This window comes from Grampus griseus, assembly GCF_964374135.1.
Source record: "Grampus griseus genome assembly, chromosome: 20".
Lineage (NCBI taxonomy): Eukaryota > Metazoa > Chordata > Mammalia > Artiodactyla > Delphinidae > Grampus > Grampus griseus.
In genome coordinates this window covers 6459514-6475292 of record NC_139014.1, presented here as the reverse complement: position 1 = coordinate 6475292, position 15779 = coordinate 6459514, and positions in this window count along the sequence as shown.

Genomic DNA, 15779 nt, shown 5'->3' with positions numbered 1-15779 from the left:
GGTCCCTTCTCAGGGCATTGACACTTGCTATTCCTTCTTTCTGGAATGCTCTTCCAATGGATATGTGAATAGTTAGGTTTGCCAAAGAGAGAGGAAGGCAGGGAGAGAGGGAGGGAGGGAGAGAGGGAGAAAAGGAGAAAAGGGAATTCCCTGGTGGTCCAGTGCTTAGGACTCCATGCTTTCACTGCAGGGACCTGTGTTCAATCCCTGGTCGGGGAGTTAAGATCCCACAGGCCACGTGGTGTGGCAAAAAAAAAAAAAGCTTATTTTTATTATCACAACTCAGCTCAAATGTTCCCTCCCAGGGTGGCCTTCCCAGACCCCCCTAACAGCAGTGGCCCCTGCTACACCTCTGATTCCTCTCTGTCACATTGCCCTAAGTAAAAGTAGTACTTGGGCTTCCCTGGTGGCGCAGTGGTTGAGAGTCCGCCTGCCGATGCAGGGGACACGGGTTCGTGCCCCGGTCCGGGAAGATCCCACATGCCGCGGAGCGGCTGGGCCCGTGAGCCATGGCCGCTGAGCCTGTGCGCCCGGAGCCTGTGCTCCGCAATGGGAAAGGCCACAACAGTGAGAGGCCCACGTACCGCAAAAAAAAAAAAGTAGTACTTACTACTTTATGAACTAACTTGTTGATTGGCACATGGGTTTACTGATTGCCCCCTCTCCACCTGGCTGTAGGCTGCCCAGACGTGGGGAATTTGTCTTACTCACTGCTGTATCCCCCATGCCTAGTTTAATGTCAGGTACAGGGTGGGTTATTGAATATTTATGTGTTGACCGAATGAATAAGTAACGTGATGGTTCAGACTTGGGAACTCAGGGTGAGCTTTCAGGAGCAGGGACACCCGTGTCCATCACGTGAGGAAGGGACCCCTGGGTCACCTGGGCAACCAGAGGGATTTCAGGATCGCCTTCCCAGCAGCATGCAGTGGAGACACTTTTTTCCCCTCCCGAAATGAGAGCGGTGAGGCACCATGATTCCCCTTGACTGGAGGACAAAGGTCTCTTCCTTTGCTTGGGTTTCTTTTGTTTGGGGCTGGAGGGAAGTGTCAGGGAAGGGAGTCATGACTTGGGAAGAAAGGACCAGCTCTGCCTGGGGGTCACAGACAAGTGCCCCAGCAGGTATTGGGACCGTAGGGATGTTTAGTTGGGCCATTATCAGTGTGTCCTGGGGTTTCCCCAACTTCTCACAGCTCTGGACATCCCAAGTAGTCTGGCGGAGGTGGCCTTAGTGGATGGCCATCTCATCTCAGCATGGGCTGCTCTTTCTTTTTGCCCCCCACTCCCTGAAAGATGATTCCCTAGAATCTCAAGGGCTTTATCATCCTGGGAGAGCTTACAGAACCCAAGCAAGCTTAAATATTCTTGGGCTGGTCACCTGAGCTGAGTGGGTCAGAGTAAGAGTATTTCTGACCCAGGTGGTTTTAGGACTTACAGAGCACGAAGTGCCTGTAGGGAGAACTTTAAATGAAACAGTGAATTGAGCTCCATGAATAAGTCACAACAGACAGTCACGTTCTGAATGGCGTCACTGCGCCATTTTAACCGTCGTGCGGGAAGTACCTTTACTGCCGAGTGTTTAAGCAGCCTGCACAAAACAGACTCGCTCAGTACAAGCTTCTGTCGGATTGTAGGGGACTCATCTTCTCTGGAATCTACCACAGATACTAGTAAAGATTTACTGTCGTGAAACTTGTGACATGTCTAGGAACACAGACTAGTATTCAGTTCCGTCTGATTTGGCTGGAGGAGTCTGGTGGCTTCTTCTTCCTCTTTTTTTATTTTTTTATTTTTACTGGAGTATAATTGCTCCACGACGTTGTGTTAGCTTCTGCTGTACAATGAAGTGAATCAGCTATATGTATACCTATATCCCCTCCCTCTTGGACTTCCCTCCCACCCTGACTTTGTCTGCATGGTGGATATGGGCTGGATGTGGAAGGTCCTGGCCGCCCGGCTGAGCTGAGGGAAGGTAAATCAGCCTAGAAGACAGATTCACTCTGATTCACGCTTTTAATTGCCTCATGCAAGCTTTAAAAAAGTGTCTACCAGATATATCGCGGCATATAATGTTTTTATCCCAGCTCCCAGCCATCTGGATGGGTGGCTGTCTGAAAAGAGACCTTCTCATGTCCTCAGAGATGTAGCTGAGCAGCCCATGATATTTGTGAAATTTGTCCAGTCCGTTCTATAGCTGGATGGGGCGGATTTCTGACTGGTGGTCCTCACGGGAGGCATTTAGGTTCTTTAGGTTTTGGGTCGTGACTACAGGACTCTGCCCTGAAACCAGCCCGATTTGTTCAGTCCTGAGAGCTCTGGGGAAGTAGTCAGGGTGGGAGAAGGGAGGCAAACATGTGCAAGAGGTTTGAAGGGAAATTGTTTCATAATGACTGGCATCTAGGTGTTGTCTCAACCGTTTCCGGAGACCCTGCTAAGGCAGACTTTGGGCTGTGGACTGGCACCTTTACTGCAAGAGAGAGAAAGTTCAGGTAAGGTTCTGCTGATCTGGGTGAGGGTGGCATTTACCACCTTCCAGGAAAGCACATTCTGTTAAGACAAACTCCGAGAGATTTAAACACTTAGTTCTGGTTGAGTGCACGATTATTTATAACCTGACTAAAGCTTCCGGGGTTTCCCTCCTTTGCTTTTTGAATGATTAATATTTAAAGATTCCACTTTATAAAAGTTAGAGGGCTTGGATAGTCTCCTTTTGAGAACTATGTGTATATTGCTGACTTTCAGAAGACCGAGCCCTTTCTCTCTCTCTTATTTATTTATTTTTTCGGTACACGGGCCTCTCACTGTTGTGGCCTCTCCCGTTGCAGATCACAGGCTCCGGACGCGCAGGCTCAGCGGCCGTGGCTCACGGGCCCAGCCGCTCCGCGGCATGTGGGATCTCCCCGGACCGGGGCACGAACCCGTGTCCCCTGCATCGGCAGGCGGACTCTCAACCACTGCGCCACCAGGGAAGTCCCAGAGCCCTTTTAAAAAAATTGAAGTGTAGTTGATTTCTGCTGTACAACAAAGTGATTCAGTTATACATATTATATATACACATATATATATATATCTTCTTTTTTAATATTCTTTTCCATTATGGTTTATCACACGATACTGAATATAGTTCCCTGTGCTAGACAGTAGGACTTTGTGGTTTACCCTTTCTATATATAATAGTTTGCATCTGCTAGTTCCAAACTCCCAATCCTTCCCTCTCCCACCCTCCCGCCCCCTTGGCAAACAAGTCCGTTCTCTATGGACAGAGCCCTTTTGAGAGTCAGTTGAGGGAGAAAAATATACTGCACTGGCGATCTTCAAAATACATGGCCTTTAGCAGGAATGGCCAGGAAGGGCCAGCTAACATCTGTTGATTTCATGTATCAACAATTTTTTAGATCAGGAGGGACTGATATAGTAGTCAGCCTTTTATTTTATCAGGTAGGTGCATTCTTACCCAATGTAGTTGAAATTGTTATTGGTCCGTTCATTGGAAAAGTTGGTTAAATCAAGGAATCACACAAAAGATATATTCTTCCTTTAAATGCTTTCTTTGGCTCAAAATATCTAAATGTGTCGTCATTTGCTGGTATTTGGATGTAGCTCTAAGCCTCTTTTTCACTGATGGGTCTGCTGAAAGAGAGACTCGTTGCCTTTTCTGCACAAATCACACACACTGTCTCGTCCTGGAGTTTCTAGTTCCAGTTTCCCTAACGTGAAGCAAGACATTCTAGATACTTACGACGCAAACCTCTTTTCATTTTTATGTTTTCACTGTGAATATTTTACAGTCTTCTCCCTCATTCCTAATTTGATGTTTTTTTAAAAAAAATGGCATGCTCTAAAAAAAAAAAAAAAAAAAAATGGCGTGCTCTAAAGCATTCAATTTAGTTTTTGTAGAAATAACCATTCTCTTTGTTTACATTTCCTGTCATTGGTCAATATCCTTTCTGTTTACACTCTTAATTGGTTAGTTTATGGATGAATTCATTAAATTGCATAATTATAATTAACATGTTTGACCGGCCTAAACAAGTTTGGGCCTGAATGCCGTTGACTCTTGTTAAACACATACCTCAACGGGTGAGAGCAGAAGCGAGGGGATCTTCAAGAGAATCTGCCCATTGCCACAAGCATAAAGATAGTATGTTTCACCAAGAGATTGGAGGGTGCTTGTTGATCTAATAAGTTGGTTAAGAAAGGGGTTGGTTAAGACAGTTTCTACTAAACCATCTGTTATGACCATAGTTTCATAAAAGAAAGGACATTCCCCAAGTCAGAATGATAGGCAGTGTTTCCCAAGAAGGACAGTTGGCGACTTTATGCCAATATGGATTTCTGTTGTGTGTGTATATAATCTCCTACAAATTTAGTGATACTTTGTCAAGGGCTGGTGCTCCCATATGGGCTAAGGATTGGCAGCTACAGAGCTTGTCTACACTGTTCTCTAGACGTGGATTCTCTCCTCTAGGTCCAGCTCGTGTGGTCTAGTGTCCCCCTAAAGCCTTCTAGTAATCTTATTCATCGAAACTCTAAGGTTTTCACACATGAGGGCCCCGTGATCCCACATCAGTTGGGAGAAAGGCCCCTTTAATCACTTAGATTCCCCCGCCCAGCATAAGCTCTCCCCCAAATAATCCACTGTGATCGCAAACTCACACGGTCTTGTCCTGAAGGGGTGCGGTTCTAGCATCAAGGAAGGGTGACCCACCCGCTGAACCTCTGAGGAGCGGTTCAGAATTAAGGAAGGGGTAAGACTCTGTTTCTAAGGGTCAGAAACAGAGAAGAGACATTCTGAATGCTTGTGTGGTAGGAAATCCACTCGTAGCAGAAAGGAGGGATGCCTACTCTACGTTCCAGAATAAAAATGCCATCCTGGGGAGTTTCTGAAGCCTCCCACATCCTCCCTACCACCCTTTCCATCTGCAGTGCCACAAACCCAGATATCCCCAATCCTGTGTTTTATTAGCTATTAATTATTTCATCTGAAGTTATAAAATATTTGGTGTATACTATATGTTTATATAGGATGCAGATACGTTATAAAGGCTAGGGAAGCAGACACCTCATGTTCACAACCTTAATGAAGAAACGGAACATTATCAAATCCACTGAAGCCACCCACTCATTGTTTGTCTTTGTTTTCTTCCAAGGAAGAATGTGCTGCTTGCTTAAGGTGGCTCTAAGGGCCCATCTCGACACTTGGCCTATTCTCCTTGCCTTCATGTTAATTACCAAAGCCATCAGATAGCTGGTCTACATTATGCAGCGTTCATACTAAGTTAACAAATCTATGCAACTCTTCCTGTATTAATACGACTTTTCTCCCCCGGTAAACCTGCAAGCCAATTGCTTAATTGTGCCTGTGCGCTCTTTAAAGATCTGGTGATGGGTTTGTCACTGGGGGAGCAAACACACTGAGTTTCTTTCTGGCATCCCCATGCAGAATGCTCCCCTCTCTCAAGGCTGGTGAGGGTTTCTGTGACAAGGAAGCACCAGGTTACAACCCTCGGTCTTAGCCACACTTCCCAGTACCAGCCCTCTGGTTATTGGGAGGAGCTGCAAAGTTCAGACGATGTACTCATTTCAAAAGTTCACAGGCCTTTGCAAGATTTGTAATAAGCCACAAAAGCAGAAGGACTAGATGCCAGAGACCCTTGTCCTCCCACTGAAACACCCTGATGTCTATCGGATGGCAAATGAAAGCAGAACTAGCAGAGAAGTATTTTACCAGAAAATATCTGAGACACGAGAACAGATGTGAAAGTGGAGGTAAAATGAAGGAGACTCTTCCCTGGAGCTGTCTTGGTGTCAGGAAATCTTGGCTTTCTTTCCCGGGGTTGTTATCTTGCAGTTGGTTTTTAAATTTTTTTTTAATTTTTAAATTTTTATTGAAGTGTAGTTGATTTACAGTGTTGTGTTAATTTCAGGTATGATTCAGTTTTATATATATATATATATATATATATATATATATATATATATATATATACATATATTGTTTTTCAGACTCTTTTCCATTATAGGTTATTACAAGATACTGAATACAGTTCACTGTGCTATACAGTAGGTCCTTGTTGTTTATATATCGCATATTGTTTTTTTTTAATATATATTTTTTTTGGCCGTGCTGTGTGGCATGTGGGATCTTACTTTCTTGACCAGGGATTGAACCTGTGCCCCCCACAGTGGAACCTCGGAGTCTTAACCACTGGACCGGCCAGGGAAGTCCCAGCAGTGGGTTTTTTTTTTTAATTTAATTTAATTTATTTTTTATACAGCACGTTCATATTAGTCATCTATTTTACACATATTAGTGTACACATGTCAATCCCAATCTCCCAAGTCATCCCACCCACCCCCCAACCCACCCCGCTACCACTTTCCCCCCTTGGTGTCCACATGTTTGTTCTCTACATCTGTGTCTCTATTTCTGCCCTGCAAACCGGTTCATCTGTACCGTTTTTTTAGGTTCCACATACATGCATTAATATATGATATTTGTTTTTCTCTTTCTGACTTACTTCACTCTGTATGACAGTCACAGTGAGGTTTTTTTTTTTTTTTTTTTTTTGCGGTACGCGGGCCTCTCACTGCCGTGGCCTCTCCCGTTGCGGAGCACAGGCTCCGGACGCGCAGGCTCAGCGGCCATGGCTCACGGGCGCAGCCGCTCCGCGGCATGTGGGATCTTCCCAGACCGGGGCACGAACCCGCGTCCCCTGCATCGGCAGGCGGACTCTCAACCACTGCGCCACCGGGGAAGCCCCACAGTGAGGTTTTGATGGAGGCAAACTCCCAGGGGATAATATCGCTCCTGAGCCCCAATTAACAGGGGCTCACCGCACCAGGCCTGCTTTCCAATGATGTCTGGGCAGCTCTGGAGGCAGAGTCTTGAATCTGCTTCGTGTCCCCCATTGGCATCGACTGTGCTTCAGTGTATGTCCGGGGCTAGGCTGAGATAGTTGCCAGGGCTGCACTAGAATTTTGGGAGGTCAGCAACAGAAGGGGCTTGAGGCAGCTTCCAGTGCAAGCTTTTGTTTCCTGTGGACCCAGGTGGTCCAAGGTGAGACATGCCAGCATGATAATGGGGAGGAGCTCAGGGCCTGAGTTCAGATGCCCCGGGTTGGGGTTCTGTCTTTTTCTTTCTTTCTTTCTTTCTTTCGTTCGTTTGTTCTTTCTTCCTTCCTTCCTCCTTCCTTCCTTCCTTCCTTTCCTTCCTTTCTTCTTCCTTCCTTCCTTCCTTTGTTTCTTTCCTTCTTTCTTTCTTTTCTTTCTTTCTTTCTTTCTTTCTTTCTTTCTTTCTTTCTTTCTTTCTTTCTTTCTTTCTTTCTTTCCTTCTTTCTTTCTTTCTTTCTTTCTTTCTCTCTCTCTCTCTCTCTCCCTCCCTTCCTTCCTTCCTCCTTCCTTCTTCCTTCCTTCCTTCCTTCCTTCCTTCTTTCCTCCTTCCTTCCTTCCTTTTTCTTTCTTTCTTTTATTGTGGCCCCACCACATGGCATGTGAGATCTTAGTTCCCCAACCAGGGATTGAACCTGTGCTCCCCACAGTGGAAGCATGGAGTCTTAACCACTGGACCACCAGGGAAGTTCCGGGGTTCTGTCTTTTTCTTATTTATTTGCTGGGTGGCCTTGGACAATCATAGATGTGTCTCAGGGTCTTTTCAGTCCTCTGCAAGAAGGAGGTTAACCAAAGTGCCACAGACCCTCTAGTTTGTGATCTCAAGGTAACCTTCTGGTTCCCAGTGTGTAATAGCGTAGGCCCCACTGATGTCTTTCCAGCTGACCCCAGCTCTCTCTGAAAGGTCCCTCAGGAGCTACTGTCACACACCCAGTAGAAAGCTCCTTTAAGGCTTTTTTAAAGGCAAAATGTTAGCATTTAGTTAATATGGATGGAGGGCACATGGGCATTTCTTTTTTGTTATGTTAGTCTCTGTATCTTTTGTTAAGCTTTAAAATTTCAGAATTAACAATGAATTTTCACGTATCCATACAATGGAATATCATGTAGTCATTAAAAAAAGGTGGATGACAAAATGCCTGTTCTATATATATATATATATATATATATACACACACACACACACAGATACATACACACACATATATATATCACATATGTATATACACACATATACACACATACATATATACACAGACATATCACATATGTATATACACATATATCACATATGTATATATACCTATATACACACATACATATATACACACACATATATATCACACATGTATATGCACACATATATACACACATACACATATATACACACCACATATGTATACACACATATACACACATGCATATACACATATATATCACATATGTATATATACCTATATACACACATACATATATACACACAGATACACACATATATATTACATATGTATACACACATCACATATGTATACACACATATACACACATGCATATACACATATATCACATATGTATACACACATATCACATATGTATATACACATATACACACATATATCACATATATATACACACATACATACATATACACACACATCACATATATATACACACACATATACATATACATGGATATATTCAGAGTGCGATTCCATTTTTATTTAAGGAAGGTGTTTTGAAGCAGTGGCACCACAGGTAGCTTTTTGCTTTGCTTTGCTTTTCTCAAATTTGTAATTAAACATGTATTAGTAATAATGGCTCCCATTACTGACTAACAGCCACCAATAAAAGCTGACTGTTCGCCCAGCACCGTGCTCAAGCCTCATTTACTTCTCCCCCGGCCTATGTGGCGGCCACTCACCCCCAGGGGCCTGCCCGAGGCTGGGGCCTGGCTTACCCGCCCCTGGATGCTCTGATCTGCCTTCCATGCCAGCTTTCCTGCTCGCGGCCCTTGCAGACTGCTCTGCGGCTGGGCCATTCTTTGCCAGTGGCCACTGCTGCTGACACAGTGATGGCCCTGGGGAGGAGTGCAACTCATCCCTCAGCCGCTCTGCCCAGAGCGTAAGGTAGCCCTTCTCTAGGTCCTCCCAGCTCATCTGAAACCAGGCGTGGGGTGAGGCCAAAAGAAAGGAGATACGCCCCAAAGGATAGCTCAGAACTACTGCAGAGACCTGTGCTCAGACCCTCCAGGGCTTCCTATTTGACAGTAGGAATGGTTATATATTTTGTGGGTCTCAGCACAAAATAAAAATATGGGGCTCCTTGTACAAAAATGAATACTCTCAAGATGGCGACAGCAGAGTAATAAAACAATCAAGGAGCCCTTCCAAATGTAGGGCCCAGGTTGCACACTCATGACACGTGCCTTGCTGGGCAGGCTTCTGTCTCACTTCTCATCTGCCTTCCTGAGTCCAATCCAGGCATCTTCACACCACCTGATTCTGATCCCAAAATGAAGAGGAAGAACTTTCCTTCATTCCAGCCTGAGCTTCACCTCCTGCATCCTCATCCCCGCCCCCCTTCCCCCACCCCAATCTGCCTCCTCCCTGGGTGATTGAAAGTGGAAAGTTGGGTCATCTTCCTCCATAGGAAAATCTACTCCCAGCCTCAGGGTGAGGTCTGGCTCCACAGCCCCAGTAAACCAATCCCTTTATAGGGTGACGTCAGTTCCTTTCCTGGGTCTGGTTACTAAGAAACTAAGTTGGATTAGTCAGTCTTAAGTGACACCGTGAGCGGGACACAACTAGCCCAATTTAGATGGGAGAGTGGCAAGTTCAGTTCATTTCTTTGTCAACCACTTCTCACTGAAACATTTAAAAGACACTGTTACCCAACCTCCTCTGAGATTGCCATAGGGACATCCGTCATTGCATGGCGAGCCCACAGCTTACATCACCCCCATTTTCCTTGGAAATTGCTCTCTTCCATTCTCCATTGACAGGGAATGGGCAGGACAGACTCCACCTTCGGGGTGGACACGTGACCCATCTCAGCCCAATGAGCATTAGATCTAGGACTTTAGTTGAAACAGGCAGCTGTGAGGATGTGACCCTGGAGCTGCTGGCAGCCATGTGAGCCCAGGAGGAAGTTGTAATTAAAGCTGAACCAGAGGGAAGAATGTTGAGGGACAGAGAGAGCGAGGCTGCTGGTGCCATTGTCTGAGTCCCCAGATCCAACGGAGCCGGATGTCAGTAGCATCCCCAGGCTCGCCAGTGAATTCTCTTTTTGGCTTAAGATGGTTTGAGTTGGTTCTCTCACTGGCAATCAAAAGGGTCCTGACCACAGAGCTCCCCTTTCACAGGCAGTAATAATGTCTGTGCTGCTCATGCTTCGTGCTGTGGAAATCAAATGTGACAACATATGTGCAACTGCTCTGCAGACTGCAAAGGGCTTTTGAATGGAACGACCAGGGAAGGTCAGTCAGCTGATGCAGAGCCAGGACAACACCCTGAGCCCAGTTCTCTTTTATTGCTAACGAGCTGTCTCCTGCTCTAAGAAAATCAGTGAAAACAGCAAGTGTTGGATGGAGCAGGTGGCAGACAGGGCAGGGAGTGGGCAGGATAGTTGGTGGACAGGACAGGGGTGAACAGAGCAGGGTGTAGATGAGAAGAAAGTGGACAGGACAAGAGGTGGTCCGGGACTACTCTGTGTGGCCTTCTCATGCGTTTGTGGTGTCTGTGATGTCTGGGGGAGACCTGGCTTTTCAGGCATAGACAGGGCAGAGTGAAGGTCTTGGAGGGCATGACCCCAGAGCTCACCTGGCCCCTCACTTCTGTCTTTCTAAACCCTCTCTTCATGCATCAACTTGTCATCCTAAGGGGTCAGGGCCCTGGCCTTTTTTTTTTTTGCCACTTGTGTCACTTTCATCCAACACAGTACTGTAAGTTGCAGCTAGAACAATCAGACAATTATTACAGAACAATCAGACAAGAAAAATAAATAAAATAATCCAAATCAAAAAAGGGCCCTGGGGCTTCCCTGGTGGCGCAGTGGTTGAGAGTCCGCCTGCCGATGCAGGGGACGCGGGTTCATGCCCTGGTCCGGGAAGATCCCACATGCCGTGGAGCGGCTGGGCCCGTGAGCCACGGCCGCTAAGCCTGCGCGTCCGCAGCCTGCGCTCCGCAACGGGAGACGCCACAACGGTGAGAGGCCCGCGTACCGCAAAAAAAAATAATAAAAAAAAAATAAACAAAAAAGGGCCCTGGCATTGTTGAGTTTGGATGTTTTTTTGGGTCAGATCTTTAGCGACGCTGAGGGAGGGGTACCAGCTTTGTTTCTCTGAATCTGACTCTGCCATGCTTGGGCCACGGATCTTTGCTCTGGGCACTTCACAGAACAAACACCTTCCTTTTTTGGACGTGGATTTGAAGGGATCCCTGTCTTGGGTGCCCAGAGCCATTCTGGCCTTCAGAGGTGGGGCCCTTTCCTGGGGCTGTGGCGTTTACAGCCTTTCGGATCAGTGGCTGAATCAGGATCCAGAGCTTGGCAGCCTGAGAGAGCTGCAAGTCTCTGACCTGGTCCCCTGCTTCCCACCATGTGAGACGAGAGGTCTCTGACTTTTGAGAAGTCTTCATGGGCACTGATGTCCATGTGTCAACATGGGCTACAGTCAGATGTGGCCTGAGTCCTCTGTGCCAGCTGGCTAAGCCACCCAGCCTGCCAGACTCAGCTCCTTGGGGTGGGGAATGGGTCTTGTGCCTGGACCCTCAGGGACACATGGCATCCGGCAGACGTTTGCTGATTCTCAAGATTCTCAACCAGAAATATCCAGTTTCAAGGGGGGCATGTGGAATGGGGCAGTGGTGGGATATAAGGAAATGACTGCAATTACCTTTTTTCTCTTTCGTGGTCTCTCCCCTGAAACCCACGTCCCTAAGGCCCTGACATGGGCCCTGAGCGAGATGGAGGCAGAGTGGTGGGACGACAGCTGGGGGAAGCATCCCTCCCCCACCTTCTTCTCTCCCCATCACCGGGTCAAGTCCAGGGCATTCTCAAACTCAAAGGCAAGTGGTCCCTATAAGAGTGTTGGAAACTGGGTATCTGGGGAGAATAGAATGCCTACCTGCCCGAAGTCACAGTTAAACACAGTCAAGGGAAGCAGAGGTCAGTGTGGAGAGGACCCGAGGGTCGGAGGGGCAGAGGGGGTTGTAGATTGAGGCTGTCCTTGTAGTGTAGCCAGCCGTCAAACCATATCAGCCTGATATCTTTAAACATCTGAGTTCTCCAAATCTCTCTCTCTCTCTCTCTCTTTTTTTTTTTTTGAATTTCATGCTTAGCAAACCATCCCCTGATTATAATGTGGCTTGGCATCTAGGACAATACCTCAGTTTTGTGAGTTTGATTAACACAAGCCTGCCTGGAGATATGGTTCCACTCTTTTTTGTTTTATTTTGCATTTTTTAGCTTTTATTTTTAATGCTTTTTTGAGATGGATCCACCCTTGACTGAGTGAACAAAACTCATCTTTGATCCTGCAGAGTTGGGGACACCACAAAGTGATGACAGTCTGTGAGCCCCTTGGAGAAACCCTTTGCCCTCTCCCGACTCTCCCTCTGTGCATTTCCAGCTTGCTGGGGTTTGAATCTGGGCTCTGCCACTTATTAGCTGGGTGACATTAGGTAAGTTTCTTAATATCTATGTGCCTCAGTCTACTCATCTGTAAAATGAGATTAAAATAGGGTTGTTGGGACTTCCCTGGTGGCTCCGTGGTTAAGAACCCACCTGCCAATGCAGGGGACACAGGTTCGGTCCCTGGTCCGGGAAGATCCCACATGCCGCGGAGCAACTAAGCTCATGCGCCACAACTACTGAGCCCGCGCGCCACAGCTACTGAAGCCCGTGTGCCTAGAGCCCGTGCTCTGCAACAAGAGAAGCCACCGTGATGAGAAGCCCATGCACTGCAACGAAGAGTAGCCCCTGCTCGCCGCAACTCGAGAAAGCCACGCACAGCAACGAAGACCCAACGCAGCCAAAAATAAATAAATACATTCATTAAAAAAAAAAAATAGGGTTGTTGTAGGACTGAAGGATATAAAGTGCTTAGCACGGTGCCTGGCACATACGTGCTGTGTAAGGCTCTGCTGTTATTGTTTGAATTCCCATAATGCCTATGTGCTGTGAACCTCGAGCAAGTAACTATTTTTTTTCCATCTGGCTTTCATTTCCTTATTTATAACATGGAATTAATAATAACAGTTACTGGAAAAAGCATGGGGTAAGAGTAAAGTGTCATAGCATTTGCATTATGGTTTTTTGTAAATTATACTGCTCCACAAATGAACCATTTGTCTTTATTTTTATCATTTATTATTAACAATTGTTAGTCTTCCTGGGCCCCTCTAGACTATAGTGTAGATGATTTAATACTTAGTTCATAGCCTAATGAAACCTGGGAAGGGGACCAGAGAAGAGGGAAGAATCTGGGCACAGAGAAGGTTCGGCACTGCTCCCACAGAGGGAGGGGGATCCTGAGGAGCTGGACGGGGTCTCTGCCCCTTCTGTGCTGAGCCCGTACCAGCAGCTTCATTCCCTCGCAGAGGTTAAGTGCCTTCTCCATGTGAAGTTGGGAGGGGCTGGAAGAAGTAGTTGCCAATTCCTGACTGTCCCCTGGGAGTATCGCTCTGCTAGAGGGCAGAGCCGCTTTTTAAAAAGCAGAGCTGCCGGCAGAGATGTGGATGCAAAACTCAAATGGCAGAGGGAGGAAGAAAAGGGAACGTTCTTGCTTTGCCATTAAAAGGCTCGTAACAACCAAAGAAGAGACAAAGAATAAGAACGCCTCATCACTGGCCCTGCCTATAGCTTGTGAGAGGAGTGTGTGCGCGCGTGTGTGTGTGTGTGTGTGTGTGTGCTGTTGGCAGCAGTGGGCAGAGGACTAGAAAGCAAAAGGAAATATGAGATTAAACACAACTTGGTTCAAGACACCTGAAAGCATACCACCTATGGTATGGCATTTACATAAGCACAAATTATTAAAAATACACCCTTGTGTTGATGGGTAAAAACTGTCCGCTAATAAGCAGAAATGCAAACAGGAAGGGAGGGAGCAGACTTTGGCATCGAGGTCAGGGAAGTAAGAATCATTTGCTGGGGGAATTTTGAGTTCTGCTTGTTTCAACGGTTCTATTATTTTCACTGCACTGCTTAGGACCTTGCTAACTTCGCGAGCAGCGTGAGGTCGGGGAGGCTTTGATGGGTGCAATCAGAGGTTAAGATTTACAGATCTGTTGTCTGCTGCTGTCTTGGAGTTCTCTCATTTGTCCCCAGAAAACCTCCTCTGCTTGGCAGATGGGAGGATAGTCCAGGGCTCTTCCGTCTGGGGAGGTACATTGCCTGAGCTCTGCTAGGTAGCAAAGGAGCTGTGATCTCCATTCTCACTTGGAATCTCCAAGGATTGTTTCTCTTGCCTGAGAGAGGAGGATAGAAACAAGGAGCATGCTGGGATAAACTTAGAGCCACTTCAAATGTCCATTTCCACAATTCCCTAGCCTGATGCTCACCTCTGGCTGTTTACTTCCAGCAAAGCTGGATTTCCTGTCCTGAAGATGAAGGAAGGCGCAGCCCTTTCCCACAACACCTCACAAGGGAAACGTTAGCACAGCAACACTAGTGAGTTTCAGAAGTTTCTTCACAAAGGGTCCCAGGAACTCTAAATTAGAGGGAAGAGTGCTTGGAGAGGGAAGCCTGAGAGTTTGGAAAATGCCTTTGAGACATTGGACAGAGTCACGGTCATTTCCTGCTAAGGTTATGCAGGAGAACCAGCTGGCATCACTCCCCATGCTAGCTGGCTGGCTGGGATCTGGGCGGGACTGATGAATTAGCCAAAGGAGTCCCAGATGGTCAGAGATTGTTAATGATATAACATAGACATTTGTTTATCCGAAAGTCTCCAGAGCAGACAAGGGAGGAAAACAAGCAAATGGAAATATTCTACAGGGAGGGGAGCAGCTAACCTTTCTTGGCTTTCTTGTTTGTTCCTGAGCTGAAGATAGAAATCTGGCAAGAATTGGATCTAGTCTTCTCACACTTTCCTTTTATATATTTCTTTCTTTTTTTTTTTAATTAAAAACTTTTTTAAAAAAATAAATTTTCTTATTTATTTATTTTTGGCTGCGTTGGGTCTTTGTTGCTGCGCGTGGGCTTTCTCTAGTTGCGGCGAGCGGGGGCTACTCTTTGTTGCGGTGCACGGGCTTCTTTTTGTGGTGGCTTCTCTTGTTGTGGAGCACGGGCTCTAGGTCCGCAGGCTTCAGTAGTTGTGGCTCACGGGCTCTAGAGCACAGGCTCAGCAGCTGTGGCTCACTGGCCCAGCTGCTCCGCAGCATGTGGGATCTTCCCGGACCGGGGCACGAACCCGCGTCCCCTGCCTCGGCAGGTGGATTCTCAACCACTGCGCCACCAGGGAAACCCTGTATATTTTTTTCTTTTGCTTCTTCCTCCTGCATCTCCTCCTCCTCGCCTCCTCTTCTTCTTTTCTCTCTCTTTTTCCTTTTTTAGAAAATAACCCACTTTATTGAGGTACTATGGTATTGACGTATTGATGAACTCACTTTGAGACTAAAATCTCTTCACCTACAGGGCATGGATTTTCTGTGGAATCGGATTCTTTGACCACAAATTTGTGTTTCATTAACATTGTTTTTTAAAAAATATTTATTTAATTATTTGGCTGCGCTGGGTCTTAGTTGTGGCACGTAGGATCTTCCATCTTCCTTGCAGCATGAGGGATCTTTTAGTTGCGGCATGCGAACTCTTAGTTGCAGCATGTGGGATCTAGTTCCTTGACCAGGGATCGAACCCAGGCTCCCTGCATTGGGAGCTCAGAGTCTTAGCAC